General features: G+C 39.7%; 1 long non-coding RNA gene across 1 annotated transcript in view; it reads right to left on the minus strand.

Moving 5' to 3' along the window:
• Positions 1 to 16,149: 16,149 nt before the first annotated feature.
• LOC147752254 (uncharacterized) overlaps positions 16,150 to 18,401 on the minus strand; it is an 11,847-nt gene continuing 9,595 nt past the window's right edge. The window contains exon 2 of the long non-coding RNA XR_015314579.1: positions 16,150 to 16,918. This is a non-coding gene — a long non-coding RNA (uncharacterized LOC147752254). The remainder of the gene's footprint in view (positions 16,919 to 18,401) is intronic.

Consider the following 18,401-nt stretch of genomic DNA (forward strand, 5'->3'; position numbering starts at 1 on the left):
GCAAGCAGGTATGGCTAGCGGCTTAGTTATTGCTATTCATTTTTAGATGTTGTTCCATCTTCGAATTTCAACAAATCCTCCCTGAAAGATACTGTCTCCATTAATCCAACGCGTTACTACTGCCTTGTATATACAACAGGCTTAAGATGAACCTTTTGGGTCTGCACAGATTAGACATAGGACAGCAACTCGCGCACTTCATTAGACGAATAAAAAGCAATCTAAGAATATAGGTCTAATTTGTTTCGATCACGGTGAGACCTCTTCAGAGATTCGGTGCGGTATCCGACTGAAACCATTAGCACTAGTTACAAGTCTAGCTTCAAAACCTGTTATCACAGCTATTCCACAGTGATCGAACTCGGCGACAGATCCGGCACGTCATAAATGTACGTTTAATGTTAAAGGCAGCATGCTCCCAGACCCTTACCGAAAAGACGCCTCATTGAAGTCGTAGACGATGCTGACTCGCTCCATACGACGATAAAAAAACAGGTAAAGGTAGGCAGGTGCTTTGCCGGATGTACCCCAGTGCTACGGCAGAGCTTTAATGAAGTCGCCACGTTATATGATGATGATGATGCCACCGCCGCCGTCTGCTACCCTGCATGGGTCCTCGGTAAAGGTTTCCTGAACGAAAGAATAGAACGAAGCAATTGTCTACCGGCGGTGTGGAAGCAACAGTCACGGTACAGTTTATCTCTGTATACAGCTTGTGAAGTCATGCGAGGATGTGGCACTTCGTTTGTTTAGTACGTAGTAAGAGAGGAAGTACTAAACGGAACGGCTATTTTGAGCGGTCGTTATTCTAGAGGCGAACGGGTGAATCGTTGCGCAGAAAAAAAAAGAGATTTACCTAAACTGTTTTAGTTATTCTCAAAAACATTTCCTTTGGTTATCCTGGTTGGTTATCCTTAAGCACTTGATAAGCTCAGTATAACTGACATTGGCTATGAATGATAGAAGATAACTACTGAACAGTTTCCTGAATTTGTCTCCAAGCGCTCAAAGGGTTCAGAGTTATCTTGTTTAAAGGGCATAAGAAAAACAGAGAATGATTTCGCAACAGCTGGTAAACATGTCAAGGTTACATAATAGACCTATTATCTAAAGCCAATTAGTTATTATCGTTCATTGCTGTCAGTATGTGTATAAAAGCATTTGTACTGTAGCACGTTCGACGATTTTCCAGCCACCTATTGGCCAATATTTTATTAACAACACCTCGTCGAATGCCATAATGAACAGTTATTAACAAACTATTGTTTATTTTCGTTTGATTTTGATCCACCCTTTTTTTTTCCGCCTTGATTTTTCTCCGAGGGTTACCCGCGAGCGGCGACTCTTCGCTCGGACTTACCTGCCTTTTTTAACGAACAGTTTTTTTTTTGTATTGTCGGCAAGGGGTGCTCAATTAAATTAGTAGAACCGCAATAGCATTAATAACGAACACAGTAATAACGATGACAAGTTAACTTTATTACTTTAGATAGCGAAATGGCTTTCTGCTCACGTTCTAGCAGGGGGCGTTGGCCAGGCAAACAAAAAGGCACCAAGGATGGCCATTAGCTGGTAAACACTAAAGCAGTACCAGCAAAAGCCTTTAGGCAACAAATACCGCTGAGGGTATGACGTACCGGACACGCATTAGCACATACAGTATACAAAGGCCCATTAGTACGCGTACACGTAAACACGCGCAGACGCACATCGATTAGCAGTGAATAGGAAAAAAAAATACTGTTACGTCAAGCAACGTGCTAAAGACACACAAACACCTAATACGATATTTGTTTACCTGTATATCTAAACAGTAATAAATAGTTGTGCGAAAGTATTCCTTGTGGAAGTTGCTATTAAGTGAGGAGGCACTATTTTATCTGCAATGATATTTGCGTATGTTGCCGTGATAGTGCCGGCATACCCCTGTGTACTTCCTACCATGTACCGCCTATTAGTATAATGGATATAATGGTATGGAAAAAGTTCGTGTTTCGTGTTTTCGTTCGCTTCTGTAACTGCAACGCGATGCCAAACCGACTCCGGCCGGCTAAATGGGGGCTAGCAACAATTTTTGTTGTGAGGAAGTGGTATATTGTCAACGTGGGATGCTGACGTCGATAGGGCTTCCATTGTTGCTGGGAGCGTATTCTGTTTTCTAGCGCATTGATAATTAGTTGTTGCTGTCCTGTGCTTGTTGTTGTTGCCGTTGTTGTTTAGGGCACAAATTATAATATAGCATAGATAATGAACGCAGCCCATAGATACCGCGACAACAGTTAATAATAGTAGCCTACAAAATCAATCCGTATGCGTGTAATCAAGAACAAACGCCATATGGTTATTGCCCCGTGGACAGATTTATGCTTGGCCGTTGCAGAAACTCAGAACGTAGTAGGACGAGATTACAACCTTGATACGGCCAACATATCCATAGAACATGATGTCTGTTCGAATTGGCACGGGCTAAATCAATAAAGCGGTGCGTAGCACGACAATTGTTAGGTACTGCGTATATTCTGCACGTTGAACAGGAACCAAAGAAATTTTTTTCCTAAGGGACGCCGAACTAGCCAGAGGGGCAAAACGTGCTAACGCAGAATGATCCAACCAATACCGCGTGCAATACAGAAATAAAAGGCAGCTGATCTGCGATGTCTGCGGTGACCAATGACAGGTAAGGAGAGAAGTTAGTTGACAAATGAATATAGTGTAATATATTAGACTCTGGATTAGGATAATATATTAAATGTCGGATTAGATAAAACGCATGCGAATAGAGGCGTCGGGGTAGACGCACGTGTTGCTTGTTAACCTCCCGATTAATTCTGTCTAAGCGACGCGCGTATATAGAATGAGCTTTTGGCCTACGTTTTAGAAACTTGTTTAACATTTTTTAGCTAAACGGAATCCGAGTAAACGCATCAATTTCAGCCCACCTGGTGACTACGCGTCCAGGCCTCCTTTCAACAACGTCCGTGGACTGAAAACAGACCTTGGATATTGTTGGGCAAACGGATACCACCAGCGGCAAATCAGATAAATTAGAAGAGAGACAAGCAGACCTAATGCCTCTAGTTAGTTGAAACGATATTTAACGGAGAGGGGTATCACAAGAACGTTATTTATGTCTTTCATGTTGCAAAACAGGTGGGGCAACGGCATATCGTGCTCCAAGTTTTCGCTCGTTCAAGGCGCATGTGTCTCCAAACTATTTAGCCATTATTACCAGAATACGGCATAAGCTGGGGCATTATCTGTTATAGATTGAATAAACAATTCCTTACATGCGCCAACAAGCGCATTGGACGCATAATTCGATTAGCCCCTACCCTCACGCGCTAGATGTCGGCCATGGTTTTCTTTCCTCGAGGTCATGCCGACAGTAACGCGAACGTCAGTTTATACTTCTATTTGGTACGTCGGCAGACAATGACTAATAGGTCAGCCATTTTAGTAGTAAATAAAGGCTTGACAAGTGGAATTTAAAACGACACATAACCGGACAATACTTTAATATTATCTATTTGAGATTTTTGTACACATTCATACGCAAGTAGGACAGATCTTTGGACGGAAGGAAGAAAAATACTCGTGATTACAAGTTGTGTTCTGGAGCTGCCATACTAATATCTGCTACTATGGCTTATAGTAATGAGTTGAAGATAATCGATATGTCAGCCGAACTTCTGTTTGTATTTATTCTATAGACAGATAAACTTCAAGGCAAGGTGTCGTCTCACGCGTTATACTGTCTTACGGTGGCAGTTTAACTAGTTTTTCAGCCAATGTATGCGCATATATACACAACAACGGCCCTCCAGTGATAACTTTTTTGTATTTCTAATTGTTATTGTTATGGTTATTACGTTCGTTGTTACTGATTTTGTGTGACATCGGTCAACATAACGATCCAGCCCAATTCGCTTGTACCAAAGTAAGGATTTGATAACCTGACGGTTCTCTACGTAATGAGCGACATATCTACTGTTTTTTTCTATTTATATTTTGTGCAGCGTTCGTACAATAGGTGAGCAAATGAAATAGCCATATTTAAAGACTGGTGGATAGCTGGTCCCCATTCACGAACGAGCACACGGCTGTCAGAGCAAATGTTACTGTTTTCTACTTGGGCACCAAAAATCGATAGAATATGTTTATTTTTGCAGCAAAGTTTGACAGTTTGAACGGCGTCACATTTGGATAGATATAGGGAGGCGAAACAGATCGTATCGGGGAAATACTTGCCGATTCTTTTGTACTATATATATATATATATACACATATATATGTATATATATATGCAGTCAGTAAATAATTTTCTTACCAAGTCGCGTAAATTATTTTTTCGTGCTGAAAATGACTCTTGCAAACAAGAGGTATTGCTGTTTGCTGGGTTTTTTGGAAATGAAGTTAATTGTTATCATACCACTTTGTTGTGAGAACTAGCGCTAGATACAACTTTACATTATCTAACATTGTTGTTATATATCCTCAGAAGCTGTGTTTCTGATTTAGGCTCATTTGGTCTGCTGGAGCTATTTAGCAAATCGGGAAACTTAAATAGCTTCTAAGTTTCGTACCATAAGCAGATTAAATTTGGTAGATATTCATATCAAATTTTGACGATCTATGGCTAAGCTGACTGAGTGTCATTAGGGTATGATGGGGTGTTTCCGCAATGGATTAGTATGCAATGTATCTTGCGTACTAAGCCTAGGGACACGTTGTGGTCTAGGTCCGCACCCGGGCCTAGACAGACTTCGGTTCATGCTGGCAGTCAGCCGTCTTACGGAATGACTAACAGCGATACCAGACGTAACATAGGGGATATAATACATTAAGACGTAAAGATGTCGTTTAATACTAACGAGTCACACTCAGTGATTAAGTTTTCGTTTTTTGAAGATATATCGCTTGAGGAGTCGCTGGAAGATTGTGAAAATCATAAGAGCTCTCGACGGAATAACAGTTTGTCCCTAGGGCAATCAAGTCAGGACGCTGAAGATCTCAGGTGGACAAGCAAGTTGTTACTCAGACTGTGAGAAAAATTTTTCTCGTCCCTTTCTTGTTTACCGTATTTTCGTTGCAACGAACCGTTGATTTGCTAAGAACCCCTCTTCCAAGTATTTCAAGTACCTTTAACAAACTCCACGAGCGCTCCCGCCTTCGAGAAACAGAAACGTGAACGTTGATCAATGGGTGTTGAGGGTATCTTCGTGTCTAAACTCATTTAACTGTAATCCACTATAGTTTTAAATACTTAATGTATCAAATTTTGTATTCTAACGCTTTGTCGTTGATAAACGCTTAGAATTCATTATAGTTCGTCGAAGAAACCCAATAGATGTGTTCAGTAAAGATAGAGTGGGCTGGGTTAGTTCAGTTCAACGTACAACTACCGTTACGGTGATATGGCAACGTATTTATCTTATAAACTTACGGGCACGCGAAGTGGTGCAGGTTCGAGGCGGCTCGTGGACAAATTCGCCTGGTTGGCCAGAATTTCAACGCTTTGGCGAATTTAAATTTTGTTACTGCTGTTTAACTTGAATGCCCTTTTGGCCAACAAGTCGTAGCCTGTATGGATGCCTTCCCCCTGTCACCCACTAACGATCGCTAGTCCACCATCTTAATTATTTTTTGCTTGTATCGCTCAGTTTCTGTCTAACGTTTGGTTTGCAGCTATCAGCGACGTTTGTACTACTCTAATTTTCGCATTTGGTAAATGGTCTGTATCTAGGATTGGCGAAGTCACAGAAATAAACTGGTTTTCAATGATCTATACACTAGCTGTCGTTCCTGTACGCTATTCTGAAGTTTATCGTGAAGTTCTTGTTCTCGTTTAGATGCTTTAATTACAACTGGGCCTTTCGTCGCAAAGGTATTCCCTTTTGTATAAGTAATACCTCAGACGGAGTCAGTGGCGGTTAATCTAGGTGATGCTGCCATATGTTTGTCGTTTAATGAAGATAGAAGACAATCTATATTTCTTGTAAATAAATTTTACATGATTACTTTGGATAATGAAGCAAATTTCGCTCAAAACGCAGATTGCTTACCTGATTTTCGAGATAGCAGGTTTTTTAGGTGATTTGTTAAGTCAGGCGGAGACGCCTGCATGCTTCACTGGCTTGAATCCGTCCAAAACATTCAAATCAGCTGTAGAGCAAGAAAATCTAGGAGCTGAATCGCCGAAAGCCAACATCGCTACCAGAACCGCCGTTGACAACGAGCAGAGCCTGTGGCCCCGTATTCACCTATTATAAAATAACAGCAGTTAATACTATGTTTCTTTCGTGTCAATAAGTTCTTCGACGGTCGAATTTACTGCTACTTATTTACTTTACTCTATTACAGTTATCTTCACTATCACGTGCGAAAGCACCTGCGACGAATTTCAAATACATGACGCTAATTAACGCGGGACAGTTATGGGAATAGAATTACAGATCGCATGAATAGTCAGCCCGACAAGCTACCATCCCTGCGTTAAAGCATCGGCTGGACATCCGCTGAATCCGAATCGTTTGTCGCCGAGGTAAATTCATCAAGCAGTAGCAATGGCCCGACGCCGAAGTCCTAATAAACTTACTCACTGAGTGAACAAGACACGATCTAATTATTCCAAGCAGATCTCTGCCCCGACACAAGCGCAATGATCACGTTTAGCAGCGATGCCTTTGTCCATCTTAAGGCCGGCATCATCGTCGCGAGGAGCTACGACAGACTTGGACTACATCCAGAGCAGTGGTCCACAGCAGTAACCGTGGCAATGGCTAAAGGACCGTATCCGAATAGCTCAATTGTAGTTTTTTCCGCTATCGCAACCAATGGCTGGCCAGGAGCCCGTCCCCACTTTTTTTTTCATTTACGTTGAATAGGGCCGCTAGTCAAGTTAGGCTGTGCCCATGAATACTAAGTATGACATCACTAAGATCACGTACTTAATATAAGTCCGTAGTACAATTTGATTCGGTAACCCCAATAGGCTGGAGTTCAGATTGACGGAACACTTGAAGGGGTGTGTACGATACCTAGGGATCAATAAAGTAACTAATTCTGCTGTAGTTGCAGTTAGGTGAATGGCAGGCACTTAACTTACGGCAACATGAATCTCCAATGTTTTAACTAGTTCCAATAAAAATTAGCCTAAAGCGATTTTGCACTGGGCCTGTTGTTTGCAGATTGATAAGATCATTTAGGACTTCGTATAAATCCTATTCGCTAGTTAAATATACTCGATCGTCTAAAATATAGGGGAGACCATAGAGAGAGAGAGTTAAAACAAGATTAGGTTGTTGCTAAAGTTCGCTTAATTAGGTTTGCCCATCTGAGACATCAGCAATTCAATTACTGTTCACGGAAGGATAACAATATATAGGAGTCTGTAGATTTACGACGATTCAATCAAACATGTGCTACTGCAACATAGAATCTCATAAGTGTAACTAAAAGATGAGCTCTCAACACGTATTTATCTTCGTTCAGTACTTTTGTTTCTTTAGCTACGTGCGTCGCCGTTAGCATTCATGTTTGCCCCACGCACGTTACATGCAAAGAAGGCAATCGTACAATACGGCATATTACGCTGCTCACAAGTCTAAGCCGTTGACGAGGAGGCAGCTGGGTAGGCTCGGATAGATTTTGCGATAAAGGCCATATGAGTGGCTCTTGCCGTTTGGGTCACTTGTTTGTTTCGAGCCATCTAATTGTCCCCAGCAACACGTTTCAATACAATATAGGTTTTGGCCGATATAATTTACATGTAAACGTGCATTGCGATAGAAATTAATAGAGCAAATATTTTGAACGCACAGCTATCTATACTGGCCGTATCGTCCTAGTCATGACGTCGCCCGAGATGAACGAAAAGTCTTTATAGCGCCGTTGTTTTTGTGGCTATTTTTAGATTAACAAAAATCATTATATGGTGAAGATTGAAGAGAAAATACAAAATAACAACAAACTGGCCTGACCGACCTGGAAACGATTCGGGATTTCAATGCACGTTTAATGCATCTACAATAACTGTATTATAGCTATGGCAGATATCATAGCGACTAAAAATTCCGTCGCGCCCTTTGTCATGCGTGTATCTGTTTTCGTCAACGAAGCGGCTTCAGTATGTTAAGGTAAAATTTCATGTACGACGTACTGGTAACGGTGATTTCTCTCGGCCACGTTTGCAGGACTGCACGAGGCCGTACACCGAACGATCTTAAACGATTCGGATTGTGTTATGCGTAACGGTCAATAAAGTTAGGTGGGGGAATGTTTAGGTAGCTCCGTTTATAACGTGGTATGGCAGACAACTTTTTCGTAATAACCCCTTGTTCGGAGATTCACTAAAAAGAAGCTCTTTTCGCGTTATTCGATTAAATTCGTAACATAGAGTCCTCAAAGCGTCAACGATTCTATGGCAGGTCCTCAATCGCTTTTAAACGCCATTTTTAGGCAACGAGTACAGGTAGCATAGCTGCTTTGCTCATGTGTAGAAAATTCACGGATCAGCTGGTAGAAAGACTCAAGGGATGCTGTTAGGCGGACGAAGCTCAGCGATCAGTACAGCCTAATCTAATAGAATCCATAGAAGAAAAGGTTGGTGGAAAAAATAATTGCGAGAAAGCAGCGTGGCCGGACGCAATATTAGAGGAACCTGTAGAGCATGTGCTTGTGATAGTCTCAAATAACTGAGTTTCAGTTGAGGCGATTGAAGAAGCATTGAAATCCACAGAGGTCGACCAATCTTCACCTATAGACCGTCTCGTGGGCCTAATTAACGTCATTGGCTCCTATGTGGTCCTCAATATTTAATCGTTGAAAATGAGCAGTCTTAGTTCCAGCTGAGTCTATTCGCATAAAATATCACTCAGTCAATGACGGAACAGTGGGTCGGAGTCAATGGAGGTTTCTAACGAAAACTGTCACCGACGTAAGAACGACGTGTGCTTTCATAACAGTCACCGTAAAAGCCATTATGTTACGGAAGCATGAAGTTATAGCTAACATAGTTAACAGTGTTGTTGAACTGAGGAAAAACTTATTTGACAGTGGGGAGATTAGACCAACATGCAATTCAACTATGTAACGGTCGACGCTAATGAAATTTGCAAACTTTTTTTTAAGAAGGAGAATTTGAAAAAACTTTCCTTCTTAAAAATTGAGCAGGTTTTAAGATTCTGTTAGCTCTAATGTGTGTGTCTGGGAGAAAGTTAAAAAATATAACTTACAATACTTATTTTCATTAAATAGCTGAACGATAGCCGTTAGACTATTTAGGGTTTCGTAGAGTGTATATGGTGGATTAGTCTAAAAAAACAAGTTGCCATTAACATAGCAAGGGTTGACAAGTTGTTGAGGGCCTGCATTGTACTCTATTTGGCAAGACAACATTTGCAGACGATTGACGTAGGCTAGAGTGTAAATATATGTTGATGTCTTAATTAGACGGTAATTTAGTTTCTATAGGTTCAGACGACTGTGTAGACAGGCTATCGTCGAAGATTTTTCTACGAAGTCGAGCCGTTTAATGTATGGCTCAATTCTGATTTTGCAACACAACTATAGCTAGTGTTTCCTGTAGAAAAAATATGGCGTGGATAAAATTCAGATCTACATAGGGGCGTGGGTAATTTACTGGATAGCTGACAAAATATTGTTGATATCAAGACAAGGATCGGAGCGAAGACAAAAGGATACCTTAGTATGAGTGTAGGGAAGACGATTTACTGAAAGTAAGCTTAGTTGAATCGACGTAAGAAGACTAAAACATTCATCTTGATAATTCTTGCATGATTATCTGGCTTGATTAGTGTATAGCTGAATAGCGAACAAAGTTACAATAGTCGTGGGACAAATCGGAGTTCCATACTAAATATGGGATTAGCCAGAGCGCTTTCGAAACCACTTCACCATCAAAGTTTCAAGCAAACGAGCAAAATGAAGGTTCTTAAGGTGGAATAATTGGCTTCATTTGCCACCTGTCCTAAATGATAATCCCAATAAAGAGTCCTGCAAATTCCTAAAGAGGCGTAGGTCTGCGAAATCTAGAGGCTGTTCGAAATAACGTTTGTATAAAATGGACTTACGCTGCGAAGCAGAAATATATTGTCAACTTATACCGATACAGTAGGTAAGTAAATTCAAATGCTATGAAAATTACTTCTCTTCATTAATAAACAGGCCGTAGTAATATTTTTTTTTTTTTTGTAACCATTGACTCGGCATTCTCATATGGATGTTTTGCGTCTTTTTAGCATACTCAAGAAGCTCACTAATCTGTCTGCCAATGTAATTTTACATTGTATTTGTATTTTTAGTAAAATTAAGCTTGCTGGAATTTCAAAACGTCTGGAGCTTTAGTATTTTCTAGCTATCATAAAATTCTAGAATTGATATAAATTAGGGCAATTATTCAGATCGTTTGTTACACGATTGCAGAAACGTAGCTCAATCGTCGTTGTCTTTTGCATATATGGATAAAAAAAAATGGATATGTAAACCTTTACATATCTATATATAGTCTCGACTCGTTTGTTTTATTACTTATTTGTTGTTTACTACATGTTGTTTATGTGTTTATTACTTATTGTTATTATCTCCTTAGAATACGTTTCAATTCGTCAAGGTGTGCGTCATCATTTCAACACAAGTTAAAGGGCTTGTTAATACCATGTTGAAACAATTCTCGTTTGATCCATTCTCTGTAGCAGAGGGTCGAGGGTTTATACCTGACTATTGCAGGCAGTTTAGTGTTAAGATCACAACGGAACTACGTTGGGTGGATGTGGGTGCTTTTTTAGGGCTACTACGATGGTACGCGTTAACGCGTACGTGACCACCCCCCCCCCCCCCCACACACACACAATAAAAACTGTAAATAAAAAAAAATCTAGATAGCTGATCAGCCATGAGCTTCAATAAGTAATGAATGATCGATGCAGACCAGGTTGTGCAATCAGAATGATCTAACGTCAACGTTAGTCTGTTTATGAACTAACGGATTTTCTACTATTAAAGACAACAGAATCAGTTTTTATGCATTGCATTCATAATAGATTATGTACCCTGCACACAAGCGCAGTACTCGGATATAACTGATAAAAAAAGGTCGTCTTTTCCGATTGAATTTCGGTAATCACGGCGGCATGACCGTCTTGCTCAGCCAAGACAGCAGACTTCGAAAACAGGCCATCTAAGTGACATACTAAAGCTCGACTTCGGTACATTAACAAGCGAACGGTTAGTTCCGTAAAAGCAATGCTGTAAAAATAATTTATAATCGTCTTACCAACGGGTTCTCAAAATGTATCTTGAAAATATTCGGCACGCGTCTGGAAACACCTATTGCCTACGCACCCCGAGCAATGTCCTAGGCTGGTGAAGTGCTATGAGGCTGAACCGTTTATAGCTGGAAAATTCTCATAATTTTAACCGCACCCTATGGGCACAAACGACTGCAAGGTTCATAGCTATTTTTGGTGGGAAATAGTTTCGCTTGATGTATCAATGCATTAATTTTGGCCGTAATTGGCAAATATTGAAACAAGAGCTTATTTATCGAAAACGTTGCAGATACATAGCTGTAAAACTACAACCATAGTAAGTAAAGTCTTTTGTGGGTGGTAACTGAGGTACTAATAAAAAAAAGGCTTGTCGGTACCTGCTCCGCCCGAACGATTCACGAGACGCATTTAAGTTAATCCAGCTATGTCACTCAAGTTGGCGCTAGTCCAGGTGAGCTATGAAAATTGCCAGGTTGCAGTGGTCCTTACAGCGGGTATGATGATCAAGTTATGGAGACGGAAGATACAGCAGTAAGGTCGCCATTAGACCAGCCTATTTCATAAATTATGATTATAGTAGCCGACTAAGAACCGCACCCGTTTGCACCGAAAAAAAAGCTTCGGACAACGAAAAAGTACGATGTCTCTATTCCCATGGATAAAGTCAGTACTCAAGCAAACGGCACTCAAATCTCGCAGAGCGTACCATTTCTTGCCGCGTATACTACAACTTCACTACGGGACTCATAGAAGAATAATCATGATTCATAATGTAAGCTAATTTTATTCTGCAATTTATCCCAGTCATAAGATACGCAAGTAAATAATACGAGAAGAGGCATGTATGAGCTCATGGATATAGCATTAATGAAAAGGGTCGTCGTTATTGATGGCTGCTAGGATCAACGATCAAATCTCATGGATATCGCCTTTGCTTGAGGAGTTTATCATTTTGCAGACGCCAGAATTCGCCACAGTCGACTCTTGAACGTTTACCAAACGGGAAGTCTTTTATTCTGTAACAACAGAACGGGCACGGCTGTATGTAGAAATGCTCACTATGATATTCTTTATTGAGCAGAAACCTAAGAAACTTGATGTTAAATGAAAGAACCGACCTCAGACGCGGTGTAATACAAACATATCTAACAGCCTAAGTGAGCGGCCGGAATATTATTTCAGATATACTCTTATACTTATGGAACAGCTCGGCTCTAGTCCAAGGTAACTTAAAAGATTAAGTGACCACGTGGCATAGTAATAGAGCGAAACGCTAGAGAACGCGAAAGATACGTAAGCGTCGTCCAGTGAAACTCAGATGCACAAGTGCCCTTGTTCTCCTAGGGTCTATCTATGGAAGTATTGACCTTTTGATATTGTCTGCGACCTAGGCTACAAACTTGTGTGAGGTGAAAGTTCTAAATTAGAAACTCACTCAATAATCTGACTAGTCGCATTTAGTTTAGCGATGAAATTATTTTTTAGGTTGATTATTGCTCCAAGTAACCTTTCACTGTAGCTGGAAGTTAGCCTCATTGAGGAACATCATTTAAAAATGTATGCCAGCCTTGTGAGTTAAAGGAAATAAAATAAATATGTAGACCCCATAGTCAAGTGTAGATTTCATGGAGCTGGATGATGGTCATATGACAGTGCATTAGCAGGGTGTTCGTCGAAAGCACTAGAAAACTGTGACGAGGTTCAAAGACAAACTGTGTCATAGACATTCGTCCATCATTTAGTAAAAATTCAGAGAATTACGAAGCTAACAAATATAGTGAGCTCGTTTTCCATGAAGTCAAATTCAGTCCGGCCTTCGTTCAGACCTGAAAAGGCTAAGCAAATCAGCTTGCTTCATCACGCATAAAAAGGCGAAGTAGTGAAACAATCATCTATCGGCTACTCGTTACCTTTAAAAGTACTAGAAAAGTTTATGTAAGTATGAACATTAGTAGCTTCCTATCTTGATTATCAATCTACTACTCGACAGGTCGCACGTAGTCATGCTTTTAGTTCGTGGCCTACAAGTTGTGTTTGTTAAAAGAGGTCACGGAAGTAAAGAACAGAGTTCTATGCAGCAACGGTTAGATTTTCGTAAGTAGAAGATACATAACTGTGAAAAGTGCGTAGTAGTAGTAACTAATGAAGATCGGCGCAAATGCAAGCGAAACCAATTTTAAAAAAAAGAAGGGCAAAGGTGAACTATGTCTGGAAGCTAATCAGATTGAAGCACAAAGTATGACATGGCTGTTATTTCGGTATATGACATTCGCTTCGAGCCTATAACCTTGCTGTGGTAGCAATACGAGGATCAATATTACTACAACTGTTTCTATACGACTGAAACACTTCATGCCATCACTAGCAGTGACTTCGTCGGAAGCTGCTATTGCCGCTACGAAGTACTCATTCGCAGTTTTTTGCCAGTAAGCTAGAACTCCACTTAGACTATTTGATTTCCAGAGCTCAGGCTTTGTGTTGGTCGTGTCATTGTAGCCATTAGGCCAAAAAGCCCATTTTCACAGTACTAAATAAAGTTGAGTAAAACATGTCTGAACCCTTAAATCCTTTAAAACGTCAGACGTCACACTGAATCAGTTAGGAGTTAGCAGAAAGACTGTCGTATTATATAAACGAGTTAAATCTTTTGAGTAGTGTATATCATCATTGCCTTTCTACGCATTCAAAGTCCTTAAGTCTGCCTAATTTAGTTTTGCCTAGGGCAAATTAAGTAAGAATTAAGTGAACCACTCTTGGTGCTCACTAGAGAGGCAATTAATCGGAAAAACCTTCCTATAAGTCCACAAAGACACGTCCTGTCTAAATGTTTTCAATGGGGGTAAGTTCTTAACGGTACGCTTAAGTAAAGAAATAATTGCAAGCATTAATTTGAAGAAAGTTAATAGTTGGTGGTGCCATAATAAAAAGAAAATGAAACTGGCCAAATGTGCGAATTAGGAGGATTTATATGAATACTAAAGTGGAGAAATGTAAATAAGACTCATTTCTAAGATACAGAACGATTGTTTTGCAGCAACTGCAAAGATAAGAACCGGTAAATTTTTCTCAAATAAAGATACAAAAATTACGCATTGATACCTTATCATTACGGATTATTGACAGTGAACCCAAATGCAATAAAAAAAAGAACACTAACGAAATTCATAATAAAATAAAAAGCTTTATTTAAACTACTTTATAAGGCCAGAAGATACGGAATCCAATCTCTCTAAAAACCGTTTATAAATAAAGGATCAGTCTAGATGAACCTGAACTATTATGAGGTATGCTGAGACGAAGTAGCACTAGAGCAGATCGCCGTCAATCCTTCCAGTCCGTAACAGAAGTCTACAAAGCTGACGCTGCTTTAATGAAGCAGGTCAATAATCTGATCTCCCGATGCGTCTCAAAAACAGCCTCAGTAAAATCTATCACGTTGAGGCCTTATCTAACAAAGCATTATACCTGCATGATTACTGCGGCGTTGTATAACTACCGAACGTTTCCAAATCGAACGGACCCAGAAGCAATTCGTAGGGCTTCGCTTTTCAAATGACTACTTAGCATTGGAAAACGTTCGAAATAGCTTCGTCCGGGATTTGATAAAAATAAACGATTTTAAATAAAAATTTCGTTATAAAAACGATGAATTCTCGAGGCTCGTCGAGATTTGGCTGCCGTCTGCTATAGATGCGGCTAAACGCATCATTGTTCCAGAGTATTTCAAGAAATGCCTTATCATTGCACTAACCATAAATAGTCCTAACCCGAACTACAAAATGACGGTCGACATTACAATGGAATTTTGCGTCGAGTGCATGACTATACATCTATCCATTTTATAGATGTATGGCTAAATCCGTAAACCAGGCTCTTTGGCCTAAAGAATAAGCTATCCAAAGCAATGCGGGCAAGTTTTTAATAAAGCAGGCAAACTTACGCACTTGCATATTCTCAAACCGAATTACGACATGTGTTCTACAATACGCCCATAACAATAACCCGATGCCTTTGTCAATGATTCTCGAGCTATATTTTCTAAATAATAGTAATACCCCATCTTTAAGGTTGTTCGAAACATTCGGCGTTTTCAGCCCGAACGATACATGCTCTTTACAAAATACTTTATCATATTTACATGTAGTTAGTCTTTAATATTATGAATTCAGATGCGCGGAGCAGGGGACATCAAGGGGCATTTGACCCTAACGAGACTTGGAAAAAGAGACAAATACTGTATATCATTAATGTTTTTTGAAACTGATAATCTGGAGATTACATCTAGATGTGTTATCACTTCTATGAGTGTATACATATCTATATAAAGAAAAAAATAAATATATAGATATATTTGCTTTTTACTCTATGGAAAGCTTATGCAGGTCTAAGATGCCAGGTACAACACATTTCGGAAATGTTCAATGCGTTCAGTGGAGGATTAGGAGTATATGACAGTTGTGCATAATGGAATTATTTCGAAAAAAACCTTTGAAAGGAACAGCATATTATCAAAACAAAAAAAAAAGCATTCGAAATTATATATGGATGTGGTTTTCATATCGAGCTAGTGGACCGGTCTCCGATAGGTGCGTAACGTTTTTTTGGTGTAAATAAATTTTCAATCAAATTATCATTAGACATTACTTCGTAGTTACGCAGATTACTTCTACGAAAGCACTAAATAAGCCCAATAAGAACCTAATTCGATACTCTCTTGAATGAAGGAGCATCTGTACTAGACTATCTTGCCTTCAGCCTCACGGAGTTCACTCATAAGCAATTCTGCACCGTCTACTTTAAGTGTATTATCGTTAAACGAATCTATATTTTGTCTTAACACTATAAATAATAAAGGGTCCAATTATGCAGTTAGTATTTTTATTTCGTATCAAAGCTTGCATTTCTAGTGTTGATAGACAACGCATTGTGAAGATTTCACCGACATTTAATTCTAAAGCTATAATTAGTCAGACTGGATAAAATTCGTGACAGGACGATAAAGGTTCAGGATTGACGTCTCGTATAGCAGGATCATGATCTCCGCGCTGCTCGGTCATGTGGCATCACATCAGGGTTACTTTTTCCAGACTGCTAAGGAGTACGCAAATGTACTTCGTATGGGGACGCTCGGTCAATGAGTTAAATCTTCTCAGGCATACGCGTTGTACTGAAGAGCTGATTTTGCTGAACCTCTTCAACCGAAAAAGCGAAGAAGCCATCGCATCCTCCGTTCAAGTAATGATTATGCCATTAATGTGCACAGTTTGAAAGGTTTCTGAATAAGTATACTGAAGCTCCAAATATTACCTCTTATCGTCTCTGGACTTCACTTTAATAATCTAATTTTTAACAGAAGCGCCCAATAGAAAAAAAAAGCGCATCTCTCTTATGCCTAGGCTAACTCAGAGAAGACCGTCGTCATTTACCACATCTCAAAGCTTTCCACTTTCGCACCAGGACAAATACTAAAAGTCATTGTGAGTCAATGGGCCTAGTTGACGGCTTTCTGAAATCAAACATGGAAGAGGCAAACTACAGCGATAGAAGGGGTAAGTGTCCTGCATAGCACGAGCAACGTCGTGGCCCGCTTGATTTATTCACGTTTCTTCTCGTACGCTGCCATGATGGCTCTGAAAAACAAGCATACGTTAACCGCAGGGTCAAATCTCAATGTTAAGAAAATTAGAACTGTATGAGAATTATGAGATAGCAGCATGATTTTGATGACAAAAAAAAATGTCTTGATTAGTATTTACAAACGAACTGTCTGTATGGCTACCATGCCGTCTTGTAGGTCTGCTAGAAAAATCGGCCAAATAAGTCCACTAGGACCCATCCGGTCTAGACCTCTTCAAGTAGAAAAAGGTTTTTAGTGTTACACCGAAGGAGTGACTCCAATAAGCCATCCACACAAAAATGATCGCCTGACAATCAAAAATACTAAAGATACGTCAGTAACAAATCGCGACGCAGGAAGTTGCAGAATTGAGCAAATGGAAATTACGACGACCAGGCAAACGCCATGGAATCAATGGCGAGCAACATCGAAATACGAATCTAACATTCGTATGGCTGGTAGATTATTACTATTCTTATTATGAAATTAAAGATTCTTCACTTACCGTCCATCAGATAGTAATTATCGTGGGCAGTTTCTATTTTTTTATTGATTCTATTGTTAGATTTCACTAACTTGATACACGAAGACACTGCAGTAAACTTGATTATAAAGTACGAAAAACAATTGGCTCACGAAAAAACTAATTAAGCGTTTAGCCGTTTGCGCTGGAACGTGTTTTATTTCTGTGCCATCGGCGCTAAAGCTAATAACACTATTGTATTACAATATTTGAAGTTTTGATGCCTCAATGCTTCAGACGATACCCTATACGTTGAAGCTTCATGAAATAAGATCCGTTTTAGTAAAGTCACCGGATCTTGTGAGGCCATCGTATGTAAAACCACCTCAGCTAACTCATCAAAATATCAAGCTCATTGGTGGACGGTACGATTACTAGTTAAGACTAATACATTGAAATTCACGTTTCACAGCTTATTATAGAAATAAAAACTCATACAATTATGTTAGCATATTCAATAGGGGAAGTAGCTTGTTGGCTAGAAAACTAAAAAACAACAGACTTTCGTAAATCTCAAGTAAGAAAAATATCATCTATAGAACAAAGGTTTAGGAATGCGGTAAAATGTACGGAAGCCATGATTGTCTGTACCCTTAAACTATATCAAGCGTATGGCGCAAAAAGTAAAAAATGTGTTCTTTGTTCCGTCACTCTGTCGCAACAACGTCTATATCAATGGCGACTATTGCTGAGCGAGACTATATTACGTAAACTAGTGGCCGATGTTTTCATTTTCTATTTGTATATAAATCAAAGAAAAATGGTCTATCAGCAATTCACGTTCTTATTGTTTGTTCGTCGACAACTATTTGCGCGGTTCCCGCGAAGATCGCTGAATCGATGGGTCTTATTTTATCGAGGCAGAAGTTCCATAATTTTTAGGTAAGACGTTACGCTTCTGATGACATTTTGTTCAGCTATGAACATGCCGACATCAGAAAAGCTGTACGCGTTTCTACAAATAGCATATATT

The sequence above is a fragment of the Varroa jacobsoni genome, unplaced genomic scaffold (genome assembly GCF_002532875.2).
Source record: "Varroa jacobsoni isolate VJ856 unplaced genomic scaffold, vjacob_1.0 scaffold_1384, whole genome shotgun sequence".
NCBI classification, from domain to species: domain Eukaryota; kingdom Metazoa; phylum Arthropoda; class Arachnida; order Mesostigmata; family Varroidae; genus Varroa; species Varroa jacobsoni.